Genomic DNA, 13136 nt, shown 5'->3' on the forward strand with positions numbered 1-13136 from the left:
TATCAAAAATCCCAGCTTCCTCATCACTCAGTAGTGGTGGGATCTGCTCAAAAGAAATCAAAGAGAATATGTCCACATTCATTGCCCCCCCCCTCAAGGAAAAGATGATAGATTTTTAGACTCCCTGGGTAAGAAAGTATATCGAGGAGCTATCCTGAATACCAGAATTTCCTCCTACCAACTCTACATGACTCAGTATCGGAGGAATCTGTGGAAACAGATGCAGGACTTGACAACATCTTTACCACAACAATGTCAGGAAGCAGCCCAGGCAATCATCCATAAAGGACTTGAAGCTGGGAAACATGAAGTCAGAGCTGCTAATGATAGTTTCGAAACAGCTTCCAGGACAGCAGCTTCTGGGATTTCTGCAAGGCGTTGGGCATGGCTTAAGGCCTCTGACCTTAGACCTGAAGTCTAAGATAAACTGGTCGATTTGCCATGTGTTGGAGACAACCTATTCGGTTCAAAGGTCCAAGACGCTGTAGCACAACTGAAAGAGCATTCAGAAACCCTGCGCCAACTGTCCCTAGTTCCACAGGAACCTGCTACACAACCATCTCGTCGTCCTACACGACGTGAACCCAGGCGTCCATTCTACCAACAGAGACGTTACTACCCTCCAGCATCGAGGAGTAGGTCTACTAGGCCGCAACAACGTTCTCAGTCCAGGCAAGCAAGGACTGCTCAGCCTCAGCCCCCACCTCAGACTGGACCAACTGCGGGGTTTTGAGGCCACAGCTAGGGAACAAATCCATCTCCTCAACCCTCGAGCAGATCTACCAGTAGGAGACCGAATATCCTACTTTTACAACCATTGGAAGAGACGGCTGAGGGGGGATATGATAGAGATGTTTAAAATTATGAGAGGTCTAGAACGGGTAGATGTAAATCAGTTATTTACTCTTGCGGATAGTAGAAAGACTAGGGGGCACTCCATGACGTTAGCATTGGGCACATTTAAAACTAATCGGAGAAAGTTCTTTTTTACTCAACGCACAATTAAACTCTGGAATTTGTTGCCAGAGGTTGTGGTTAGTTCAGTTAGTATAGCTATGTTTAAAAAAGGATTGGATAAGTTCTTGGAGGAGAAGTCCATTACCTGCTATTAAATTCACTTAGAGAATAGCCACTGCCATTAGCAATGGTAACATGGAATAGACTTAGTTTTTGGGTACTTGCCAGGTTCTTATGGCCTGGATTGGCCACTGTTGGAAACAGGATGCTGGGCTTGATGGACCTTGGTCTGACCCAGTATGGCATTTTCTTATGTTCTTATAACAGACCAATGGATACTTTCCACAGTCTCTCGAGGTTACAAACTCAATTTCCTCTCAATTCCAACAGATTCTCCTCCGAGACCTCTCTCTCAGCGAAAATCACATAATTCAGTTGCAAATAGAATTATCCACCCTTCTGAGAGCCAGGGCTGTAGAGCCAGTACCCCGGGCTCAGCAGGGCACAGGATTCTATTCCCGTTACTTCCTCATTCCAAAGAAAACTGGAGGCCTACTTCCCATCCTAGACCTCAGAAATCTCAATAAATTTCTGAAAAAAGAAAAGTTCAGGATGGTTTCTCTAGGCACCATGCTTCCACTTCTTCAAACAGGAGATTGGCTTTGTTCTCTAGATCTTCAAGACGCTTACACTCACATTCCAATATTCCCTCCTCATCGCAAGTATCTGTGCTTCATGGTGGGTCATCAACATTTCCAGTACAGAGTGCTACCATTCAGACTTGCCTCTGCTCCCAGAGTATTCACCAAATGTCTGGCAGTACTAGCAGCACACTTGCACAAGGAAAGTGTCCATGTCTTTCCCTACCTAGACGACTGGCTCATCAGAAGTCAATTTCAACAAGGAGCTCTGGCTTCTCTCAGTCGAACAATTATTCTACTTCACTCCTTGGGCTTTCTCGTCAGTTATCAAAAGCCCCATCTTACTCCATCTCACCTGCTTCAATTCAAAGGAGCAGAATTGAACACCATCCTCTCAAAGGCCTTTCTACCAGAGGATCGAGCAGAAACACTTTCCCTACTGGCAAACTCGATTCACTCACAGAAACAAGCAACAGCTCATCAGTTTCTAACCTCTCTAGGCCACATGGCCTCCACAGTTCATGTCACTCCTATGGTACGGCTCGCCATGAGGGTAACTCAATTGACTTTAAGATCACAATGGATCCAAGCCATTCAACCACTGAATTCTCTAATTCAAGTAACCCACCAATTACGTTCTTCTCTACTTTGGTGGGTGAACAAGGACAATTTGCGCAAGGGCCTACCCTTCCAACAACCAGTCCCACAGATAACTAACTACAGATGCATCCACCTTGGGTTGGGGAGCCCACATAAACAATCTCCAAACCCAAGGTACTTGGACAAAGCTTGAAGCAACATTTCAAATCAATTTCCTGGAACTTCGAGCTATACTTTATGCGCTGCATGCATTCAAAGACTGCCTTTCACACAAGACTGTTCTCATCCAAATGGACAATACAGTTGCCATGTGGTACATCAATAAACAGAGAGGTATGGGCTCGTATCTCCTTTGTCAAGAAGCTGCACAGATTTGGGGCTGGGCCCTGAACTACTCAATGTTCCTCCGGGCCACTTATCTGGCAGGTATTCACAATGTAGTGGCGGATCGCCTCAGTCATCAGTTCCAACCACACGAGTGGTCCCTGGATCCCTCAGTAGTGACCAGGATCTTTCAACGTTGGGGGCAACCAACAATAGACCTCTTTGCATCTCACCTGAATCACAAAGTGGACAAATTCTGTTCTCTACACAAACAAAAGAACCAGCCAGCCAAGGACGCCTTTGCTTGCCCTTGGAACTCAGGCCTTCTATACGCGAATCCTCCGATACCACTCATAACCAAAACTCTAGTGAAGCTACAACAGGACAGGGGAACCATGATTCTCATAGCCCCTTATTGGCCTCGACAAGTATGGTTTCCCACACTTCTAGACCTCTCAGTCAGGCATCCAGTTCGTCTGGGAGTAGCTCCCAATCTCATAACTCAGGATCAGGGTTGGTTGCGCCATCTCAACCTTCAATCCCTATCCCTGACAGCATGGATGTTGAAAGCTTGATCTTACAACCACTCAGTCTTTCATCCAATGTATCTCAAGTGCTTTTAGCTTCACGTAAACCCTCAACACGGAAGAATTATTCTTCGAAATGGAAAAGGTTTACTTTATGGTGCAGGCAAAAGAGTATTGATCCTTTCTCCTGCCCCACAACTTCCCTACTAGACTACTTATGTCATCTCTCAGTCTCTGGTCTACAGACTTCATCTGTTAGAGTACATTTAAGTGCCATTTCAGCTTACCATAACAAGATGGGAGATGCACCATTATCCATACATCCTCTTGTCAGTAGATTTATGAGAGGTTTAACTCAACTTAAACCACCAATTTGGCCACCAGTCACAGAATGGGACCTGAATCTGGTCTTAACAAGACTCATGCGTGCTCCATTCGAACTCATGAATTCCTGTGATTTTAAATTTCTCACATGGAAGACTATCTTCCTCATAGCCATTACATCAGGTAGAACGGTTAGTGAGTTGCAAGCACTTGTCACATACTCACCTTACACAAAGTTCTTACATGACAGAGTGGTTCTCCGTACACATCCAAAATTCCTTCCCAAAGTAGTTACGGAATTCCACTTGAACCAATCCATAGTTTTGCCCACATTCTTTCCAAGGTCTCATTCCCACGAAGGGGAACAGGCCTTACATACCTTGGACTGTAAACGTGCACTAGCTTTTTACTTAGACCGCACTGCAGCCCACAGAAAATCCACTCAGCTCTTTGTATCTTATGATCTAAACAAACCGGGTAAAGCAGTGGGTAAACATACTCTATCCAACTGGTTAGCAGATTGCATACAGTTTTGCTATGAAAAAGCAGGCCTTCCTCTCCAAGGGCGAGTAAAGGCGCATTCAGTAAGAGCAATGTCAACCTCAGTGGCACACTATCGTTCAGTGCCAATTCTTGACAATTGTAGAGCAGCAACATGGAGTTCTCTTCACACCTTTGCAGCTCATTACTGTCTGGACAAGCAAGGATGACAAGATTCAGCCTACGGACAATCTGTCTTAAAGAACTTATTTCCAGTTTAATCCCAACTTCTTCTACATCAACCTGCTGTGATCTTCGGCTGCCTCATTTTCATCAACAGTACTTCAGTGTTGCTTCACTACAAAATGATTCAGCCTCTAACTTGCTATTCACTCATATGTGAGGACTAGCATCCTGCTTGTCCTGGGATAAAGCAAAATTGCTTGCCTTGTAATAGGTGTTATCCCAGGACAGCAGGATGTAGTCCTCACGAAACCCACCCGCCACCCCGCGGAGTTGGGTCCGATACGTTTTATTATTTTATTTTTTGCTAAAGCTTATTGCTACATATGAGACTCAAGAGAGACCCCCGTGGCAGAGAATATCATAGCATGCTGGGCATGCTCAGTGGCCTCACAGGGCCAGTCAAAAGTTTCTAGAAACTTTGACAGAAAGTTTTCCCGCAATAGGGCTCCATCAGTGACGTAACCCATATGTGAGGACTACATCCGGCTGTCCTGGGATAACACCTATTACAAGGTAAGCAATTTTGCTTTCTGTTTGCTTTTTTTTATTATTTAATCTTTATTAATTTTAAACATAACATACAAAACATCCCTTTGTCATGAAATATGTTTAAGACAATAAGAAACAAAAAAAAAATAAAAACCAGAGAAAAATCCACATTTATGCAGTTACATATAAAGTAATTTGTTCAACTTGCTTTTTTGATTGCTGCAGCACACTGAGCCGACGATTTTAAAGTATTATCCACTATGATGCCTAGATCTTTTTCGTGGGTGGTAGCTCCTAATATGGAACCTAACATCGTGTAACTACAGCAAGGGTTATTTTTCCCTACATACAACACCTTGCACTTGTCCAAATTAAATTTCATCTGCCATTTGGATGCCCAATCTTCCAATATTGCAAGGACCTCCTGTAATGTATCACAATCTGCTTGTGATTTAACTACTCTGAATAATTTTGTATCATCCACAAATTTGATAACCTCACTCATCGTATTCCTTTCCAGATCATTTATATATATATTGAAAAGCACTGGTCCAAGTACAGATCCCTGAGGCACTCCACTGTTTACCCTTTTCCACTGAGAAAATTGACCATTTAGTCCTACCCTCTGTTTCCTGTCTTTTAACCCGTTTGTAATCCACGAAAGGACATCTCTTCCTATCCCATGACTTTTTATTTTTCTTAGAAGCCTCTCATGAGGGACTTTGTCAAACGCCTTCTGAAAATCCAAATACAATACATCACCGGTTCACCTTTATGCACATGTTTATTAACTCCTTCAAAAAAATGAAGCAGATTTGTTAGGCAAGAATTCCCTTTGGTAAATCCATGTTGACTGTGTTCCATTAAACCATGTCTTTCTATATGCTCTACAATTTTGATCTTGAGAATAGTTTCCACTATTTTTCCCGGCACTGAAGTAAGGCTCACTGGTTTTTAATTACCCGGATTTCCCCTGGAGCCTTTTTTAAATATTGGGGTTACATTGGCCACCCTCCAGTCTTCGGATACAATGGATGATTTTAATGATAGGTTACAAATTTTAACTAATAGATCAGAAATTTCATTTTTGAGTTCTTGCATACCATCAGGTCCATGTGATTTGCTACTCTTTAGTTTGTCAATCTGGCCTACTACATCTTCCAGGTTCACAGTGATTTTGTTCAGTTCGTCTGACTCATCACCCCTGAAAACCATCTCCGGAACTGGTATTTTCCCAGCATCCTCATTAGTAAACACGGAAGCAAAGAATTCATTTAGTCTTTCTGCAATGGCCTTATCTTCCCTAAGAGACCCTTTAACCCCTCGGTCATCTAATGGTCCAACCAACTCCCTCACAAGTTTCTTGCTTCGGATATATTTTAAAAAGTTTTTATTATGAGTTTTTGCCTCTATTGCCAACTTCATTTCAAATTCTCTCTTCGCCTGTCTTATCAATGTTTTACATTTAACTTGGCAATGCTTATATTTTATCCTATTTTCTTCAAATGGATCCTTCTTCCAATTTTTGAAGGATTTTTTTTGGCTAAAATAGCCTCACCTTTTAACCATGACGGTAATCGTTTTGCCTTCCTTCCACCTTTCTTAATATATGGTATACATATGGACTGTGCCTCTAAGATTGTATTTTTAAACAATGTCCATGCCAGTTGAACACTTTTAACCTTTGCAGCTGCGCCTTTCAGTTTTTTTCTATTTTCCTCATTTCATCAAAGTTTCCCTTTTGAAAGTTTAGTGTTAGAGCTGCAGATTTACTAATTTCCCCTTTCCAGTTATTAGCTTAAATTTGATCATGTTATGATCACTGTTGCCAAGTGGCCCCACCCTCTCTTGTTGGTTCCTGAACCAATTGCTCCATGAAGCAGTCATTTATTACATCCAGGAACTTTGTCTCTAGCAAGTCCTGATGTTACATTTACCCAGTCAATATTGGGGTAATTGAAATCTCCCATTATATTGCACTGCCAAATTGGTTAGCTTCCCTGATTTCTCTTAGTATTTCATCATCTGTCTGACCATTTTGTCCAGGTGGACGGTAGTAGACTCCTATCACTATACTCTTATCCAACGCACATTGGATTTCTACCCATATAGATTCTACTGAGCATTTACGGGCGGATTTTAAATGCCCTGCTCGCGTAAATCTGGGCCGATTTACGCGAGCAGGACCCTCGCGCGCCAGCGCGCCTATTTTGCATAGGTCGCCGGCGCACGCAGAGCCCCGGGACGCGCGTAAGTCCCAGGGTTTTTTTTAAGGGGGCGTGTCGGGGGCATTTCGGGGGCGGGCGCGGCATTTCGGGGGTAGGACTGGGGGCGTGGTGCCGGCCCGGGGGCGTGGTCAAGGCCTCCAGACCAGTCCCTGGGTCGGAATACGGCGTGCCAGCAGTCCGCTGGCGTGTGTAGATTTACGTCTGCTTCTAGCAGGCGTAAATCGAGGGACAAAGGTAAAGGGGGGGGGGTTTAGATAGGGCCGGGGAGGTGGGTTAGGTAGGGGAAGGTGAGGGGAGGGCGAAAGAAAGTTCCCTCCGAGGCCGCTCCGATTTCGGAGCGGCCTCGGAGGGAACGGAGGCAGGCTGCGCGGCGCACGCAGGCTGCCCAAAATCGGCAGCCTTGCGCGCGCTGATCCAGGATTTTATAAGATACGCGCGACTATGCGCGTATCTTATAAAATCCAGCGTACTTTTGTTTGCGCCTGCTGCGCGAACAAAAATACGCGATTGCGCTCTTTTTTAAAATCTACCCCTTAGTCTCTTGTATGATCTTTATCCTGTTGGCTATATACCCTCCTGGACATAATGTACCACACCCCCACCAAGTTGATCCTCCCTATTATTGCGATATAATTTGTATCCTGATATAGCACTGTCCCATTGGTTATCCTCCTTCCACCAAGTCTCTGTGATGCCAATTATGTCAATCTATTCATTTGCTGCTATACACTTTAACTCTCCCATCTTACTTCTTAGACTTCTGGCATTGGCATACAGACATTTCAAAGTATGTTTTTGTTTGTATGAACAACCTGCTTTTCAGTGGTTAGGGATAATTTGGAAATCATTAGCTTTGGTGATTTTTTACATATAGGCACATGGACTATGTTTGCTTTTAATGGAACATCTCTGTTGGGATGCCCTAATTCTCCTGTTTCATTAGTATCCTTCAAGGATGCATTTCTCCGAACCATGCACTGCTGTCGGCTTTCTCCCTTGTTCCAGTTTAAAAGCTGATCTATCTCCTTTTTGGAAGTTAGTGCCAGCAGCTTGGTTCCACTCTGGTTAAGGTGGAGCCCATCCTTTCGGAAAAGTCTCTCCTTTCCCCAAAAGTTTCCCCAGTTCCTTACAAGGATGGAGCATGTAACACCGCCATCTGAAGAATGCCCCAGGAATATTCTTGGGGTGACCAAGGATCCCGCCCAAATTGCCATAATCTTCATTGGGGATCATGGTTAGTGTCCCTCCACCTCTCGGTTCAGAGGAATTGTCTATGGGGATTTCCTCGGACCACTTACCTGGCCTGCTGAACCAGTTATCTCCACCAGAAGACCTCTCATACTCTAAATTTCCAGATAAGCTGGGTAAGGCTATTGGAATCAATATCCGCCAAAGTTTTAAGAGTATTTAGGAAATTAGAAATGCCTTCTGAACCAGCAGCTATCCCGATATACCAAATCCTGCATGATTTACCATGAAAATGTGGGTGAACCCAACCTCCTGCCTGCCTGTAGCCAGGAAATTGGTCCTTAAATACAGAGTTCAACAGTCTTCTGGGTTCAAGGTATTTCAGCTACCTCACCATTCAGTGGCAATGGAGTAAAGTATAAAAACAAGCATAAATAAACCCTTTTTACAGGTAAGCAAACTTGCTTTATTCATGCTCACAAATTAAATTTTGCTTGAATTGGGGTCACTATGTTGGGCCCTTTAGCTCAAGTATGTTCATCTCAGGAAGACAGAAAGCTGTATATGAATAATCTGCAAAAGAAAGCAATAAAGAATAATTTAGCAACCTACCAGTTAAAAATCATGCGAACGGATGGTTGCATCAGACAATTTTGTAATAATACTGCTCCGAAAACTAGCTAATCCATGGAGTCGCAAGATAGGATAGAGGCTGCTAAGGTTTTATCTTGGGTGGAGAGAAATCTTGTTATTAGCAGTTCCTGCAACAGAGCCGATAAATTCACAAATGGACTGGCTGAACATAGGAGGGTAAGAATTGACCAGGAAGTCTTCTTGTTTATATGATGAGGCACTACAAGATTAATCTCATGGTGTCTTGCTTCAGTAGAAGGGTTTCCAGATGTTTTAGTGTACTCAAAGAAACATGGACAGAGCCTACGAATGCAGTCTTTGCAGCTCTTTTTTTTTCAAGATCTATGATGAGAAAAGTGGTAGGATAAAAGTGCATTAGTCCAAAGTGATCATATTAACTAACACCTTTCTGGCCAAGAAGGCCATGATTTCCATGGACATGTCTCTGAGATTTACAAACTTGCTGTCAATAAAAATATGGTAAACAAAGGACTGGCCCTTCATCCAAACCTAGGATTACAATCTTTGAGTGTCCGAAGGTTGAGATACTTTCTGTAAAGAAAGGGTGGTGATGGCTTGCTAAAGTCTAGCAAGTCTTGCTCCCAATCCTAGTCATTGTCCTTCATTGAACCATTTCAGCTCCCACTCAGCCTACACGCCTTCTCCTTGACCTCCCCCATACCATCCCTGTTCCCCCCCCTGCTCCCTCCCCCACACCCGTCCCCAGCGCCCCGCAGCCCCCCCTCTACCCCTCCCTTTCACCCCTTAGCAACCTTTCTTTGAAAGTACCATTGCCGTAACGTACCCTTGTTCCCTCCACCCCCCTCTCCTTTCCCCCCCTCGCTCCCTCCCTTCCCTTCTCCCCCTGCCCCCTGCATTTAATTGTACATTAGTGCACATGTCTCCTTTATACCATAAGTGCACACGCCTCCTTAACATTTTTATGCATATCTAAACTTAACATGGATAATCAAATTCCATTTCGTTCAACAAAGTTGTATTTCTGCTCGTTGACTCTCTCTCCTTGTACTTTCGTATTTTATCCAGTACTTGTACTTTCGTATTTTATCCAGTATCGTATATTATCCAATTATTTTCCAGTTAGCCCTCTATCCTCGTTCATTGTAATTTCCTTTCTCAGTTACTTGTGAACCGACATGATGTGTCCTACGAATGCCGGTATATAAAAAGTGTTAAATAAATAAATAAATAAAACTGCTATTTGTAATTTAAAGAAGAGCATTTCTTCCACTGAAGCTTCTTGAAAATTCATTTTTAGAATTTTTGTTTGATGGTCTTGTTAAAATCCTAAAAGTAGTCACATAAAGGGTACAAGTAGAAACAACTTATTTATTTATTTAACTCTTTTTTTATACCGACATTCATGGAGCATATCATATCAGTTCACATAGAACGGGTATTATAATATTAGAAAGAAGGTTAAATTACATTGAACAGGGTCGTGAGAACTTGGTTACCTGAAAGAAGAGGAAAAGTGTAGAAGGTCGAGGTGAGAAATCAGTAATTAAAAATGTAGAATGACGTACTGCATTGCTGATCTAGTTACACTTGATATAGCCAATAATATAAACTTAAACAAAAACTTCGTTAAAATTAAAATTATAGCGCATAGGTTGGTAAGGAGGTGGTTGAAAGAGTGAAGGCAGTTCTCCCAAAATGTAAGAGATTTGGGGAGATATTCTGTTATACTAGCAATGCATTGGCCAAAGGATGAGAATTATCTTCATGCCCAGGTACATTTTGAGAACAGCTAAGTTTTTTCTAATCTTCATCTTAGAAATCTGTTATCAAGTTGAAGATTGATTCTGTTTTTGAAAGCACTAATGAAGTCACCTTTTGAACCACTGGCCTCAGGTTCCTCTCAATTCTTCACAAGAAAAAATGTTTTCTTTGTGCCAGTCTGGTCAGTGAGAATTCAGTAAACTGCAGGCTCTGTCTTCCATTTTTTTTGCTTTCAATTTTTTAGTGATAATGTAAGAAATTTTCATTTTTAAGATGAATTCATTGAGTGGAACCAGGTGGTGTTATTGTCTGTTTTGGAATCTAAATGTCCATTTACCTTGACTGTTTAAAATTTTATTTGGAGAGGTCACAGTGAAAGAGAGGCAATTTCTTTTGCTTGGGTCAAGCAAGCAGCCTCAGCTGCCTTTTAAGATATTTATTGCCAGATGGATAAAAAATTGTATCTTCAAGTTTTACACGGTGGGGCTTTCTGACCCTCATCTTTGTGAGAGCTCACACAACATTTATGACAACATCAGCGACAGAGTGAGTGGATGTATTTGTGGCAGAGATTTGTAAGGCTTCCACTTGGAAGTTGTTACATATAATGTTTACTGTTCATTATCATCATGTGGACAGTTGAGCATCAATGGATGCAGCATTTAGAAGAAGAGTTCTTCAAGCCCTTTTTAATCTACTATTTAACCATGTAAAGTAGTTTCTTAGTAGTACAAACTGGCAGAGACATAACAAAAAAGGAATTTTTTTTACCTACTAATTCTCTCTTAAGTCTCTTCCCACTCTGGACCAGGTCAAAACTGCCCTGATTAAGGTATATAAGATGATGTGATCTTGGTATAAATGTAATGTGACTTTATGCTCATATTCTAACTTGCCTTAATTTTTTTTTCTTTATCAGCATTTTCATGCGAACAGTATTGCGGTGAAGCACTCAAACTAAGGGATGAGGCACATCAGAAGGGATTCTAGGAAGGAGGAGGCATCATGGGAACTCTTCTTAAGAAAATTGATGTTGGTCTGCCAGACAGCAGGTGCCACTTTAACTACATGGTCCAGATTGGTGAGAAAATAGCCAAAGGAGAATTAGCCTGTAAGAGAAATCTCTGATATGTTTAATATCCGTATTTCTTTTTAGATTTTTATTTACCATAATGAGCCATAAAACTATATGATGTCATTTTGCTCTCTGAAAACATTTTCATAGTAGAACTAATTTTTTATAAGATAGTAAATATGAGACTATGGTTTAAACCAGGGGTGAGCAAACATTTTGAGCACCCTCCATTCATGCAATTAGTTGAGGGCCCCCCAAGATGAGTTACTATATAGGTAGGTAGATATATTTTATATAAAAAACACACACACATACTTGAAAGATATTCACCAGGCAGCCACATTGCTACTCGACTCAAAGCCTCCATTTTGTTTCTCTTCAAGTTGCTGAAAGGAGTAAGCTCATATATAAACTCACACGGATGTAGAGAGAAAGACGTCCCACAGAGAGACAGACACCCCACACCCAGCCAGACACAGAGAGAAACAGATAGCTCATACCCAGACACCCAAACGTCTGACTGAAAGAGAGTGAAACTGACACACAGACACAGAAAGACAAAGACATCTCACAGAGAGAGAGAGAACCCAACACCCAGACAGAGATACAGGCACAACATACCCAGACACATATAAACACAGGCAGAGACACAATAACGAGACACAGTGAGAAATACAGGCAGACAGACCACCCCACAGTGACATAGATCACACAAAGACCAAAGCATACCAGACAAACATAGGGGCACACACGCCACACAACACAATGGTAATGGCTGGAAACATTTTCAAAAAACTTAGGTGCCAGGCAAAATGTTTTACATGTAGAGAAAAAACTCCATCCCATCCTGTACAACTTTTTTTTTTCCTGTTTCACTAATTTTCCTTTTTTCCCTCTATTTTTATATTCTTACTTTGCTCATCTTTTTTTCTCATGTTTTGATTTGCTTAACTTTTTTTTTTTTTTAACTTTTTGCTTTTATTCTCCCTTCCCACCTCCTCCCTCCCCTCCACCTCCTCATTCTCTCTGGCCTCTTTATGAATTCCCCTCCTCTACTTCGCCACTTTTTTCTCATTGGGTAGGGGAACCTCTCCCGTCTTGAAGCCTGAGAATGGCAGGTTTTCCTGGGTTGTAGAACAGTGCAGTGGCTAAAACCCATTGTCCAGTTCTACTGCAGAGTAAGTGGCTCCCTGTCCTGGCCTGCCACAGCAGAAGAAACTCTTCCCCAGCCCACTGAAAGAGATGCATGGCTAAGCCTTGACATGCTTACAATATCATCACTGTATTTTGGCAGCTCCCTCCTGAGTTTGCAGTGCCTCCATGACACCGAGACTTGACAAAGTAGCCATTTGTTTCTTCCCCGATTGGTCAGCCAGTGTGCCCCCCTTCAGGTCTGTTCAAGCGCCCCCCCCCCCCCCCCCCCAGTTTGTTCACTCCTGGTTTAGACCATTGAGAGCATGGTTAGATCGGTGAACTCTGTCAGCAGGGCCTTCTGTACTTGTGGCTTCAGTTCCACTCACTCTGCATAGTTTGAGCAATTAAACTTATCTTCCTTTGTCTTAGCATTTTCGTTTGAAATTGTGTAATAATAATATATTTCTTACTCCCTTCTCTAATTTGGATGTTGCCATGCAGACAAAGATCAACTTCAATAACAAAAATTCCACACTTAACATGGTTG

The 13136-nt window shown here is 42.3% G+C and overlaps 1 protein-coding gene across 13 annotated transcripts in view; it reads left to right on the top strand.

Annotated features, from left to right (window-relative positions):
- Window positions 1-13136, top strand: part of FAM110B (family with sequence similarity 110 member B) — a 494939-nt gene that overhangs the window by 297460 nt on the left and 184343 nt on the right. For 11 of the 13 annotated variants that reach the window (XR_003854818.1, XM_029591322.1, XM_029591320.1 and 8 more), the window contains one exon: window positions 11300-11491. The gene's annotated coding sequence lies outside the window, so the exon portion shown is untranslated. The remainder of the gene's footprint in view (window positions 1-11299; window positions 11492-13136) is intronic. The other 2 variants (XM_029591327.1, XM_029591331.1) reach the window with 1 other exon arrangement.

This window comes from Rhinatrema bivittatum, chromosome 2, assembly GCF_901001135.1.
Source record: "Rhinatrema bivittatum chromosome 2, aRhiBiv1.1, whole genome shotgun sequence".
NCBI lineage: Eukaryota > Metazoa > Chordata > Amphibia > Gymnophiona > Rhinatrematidae > Rhinatrema > Rhinatrema bivittatum.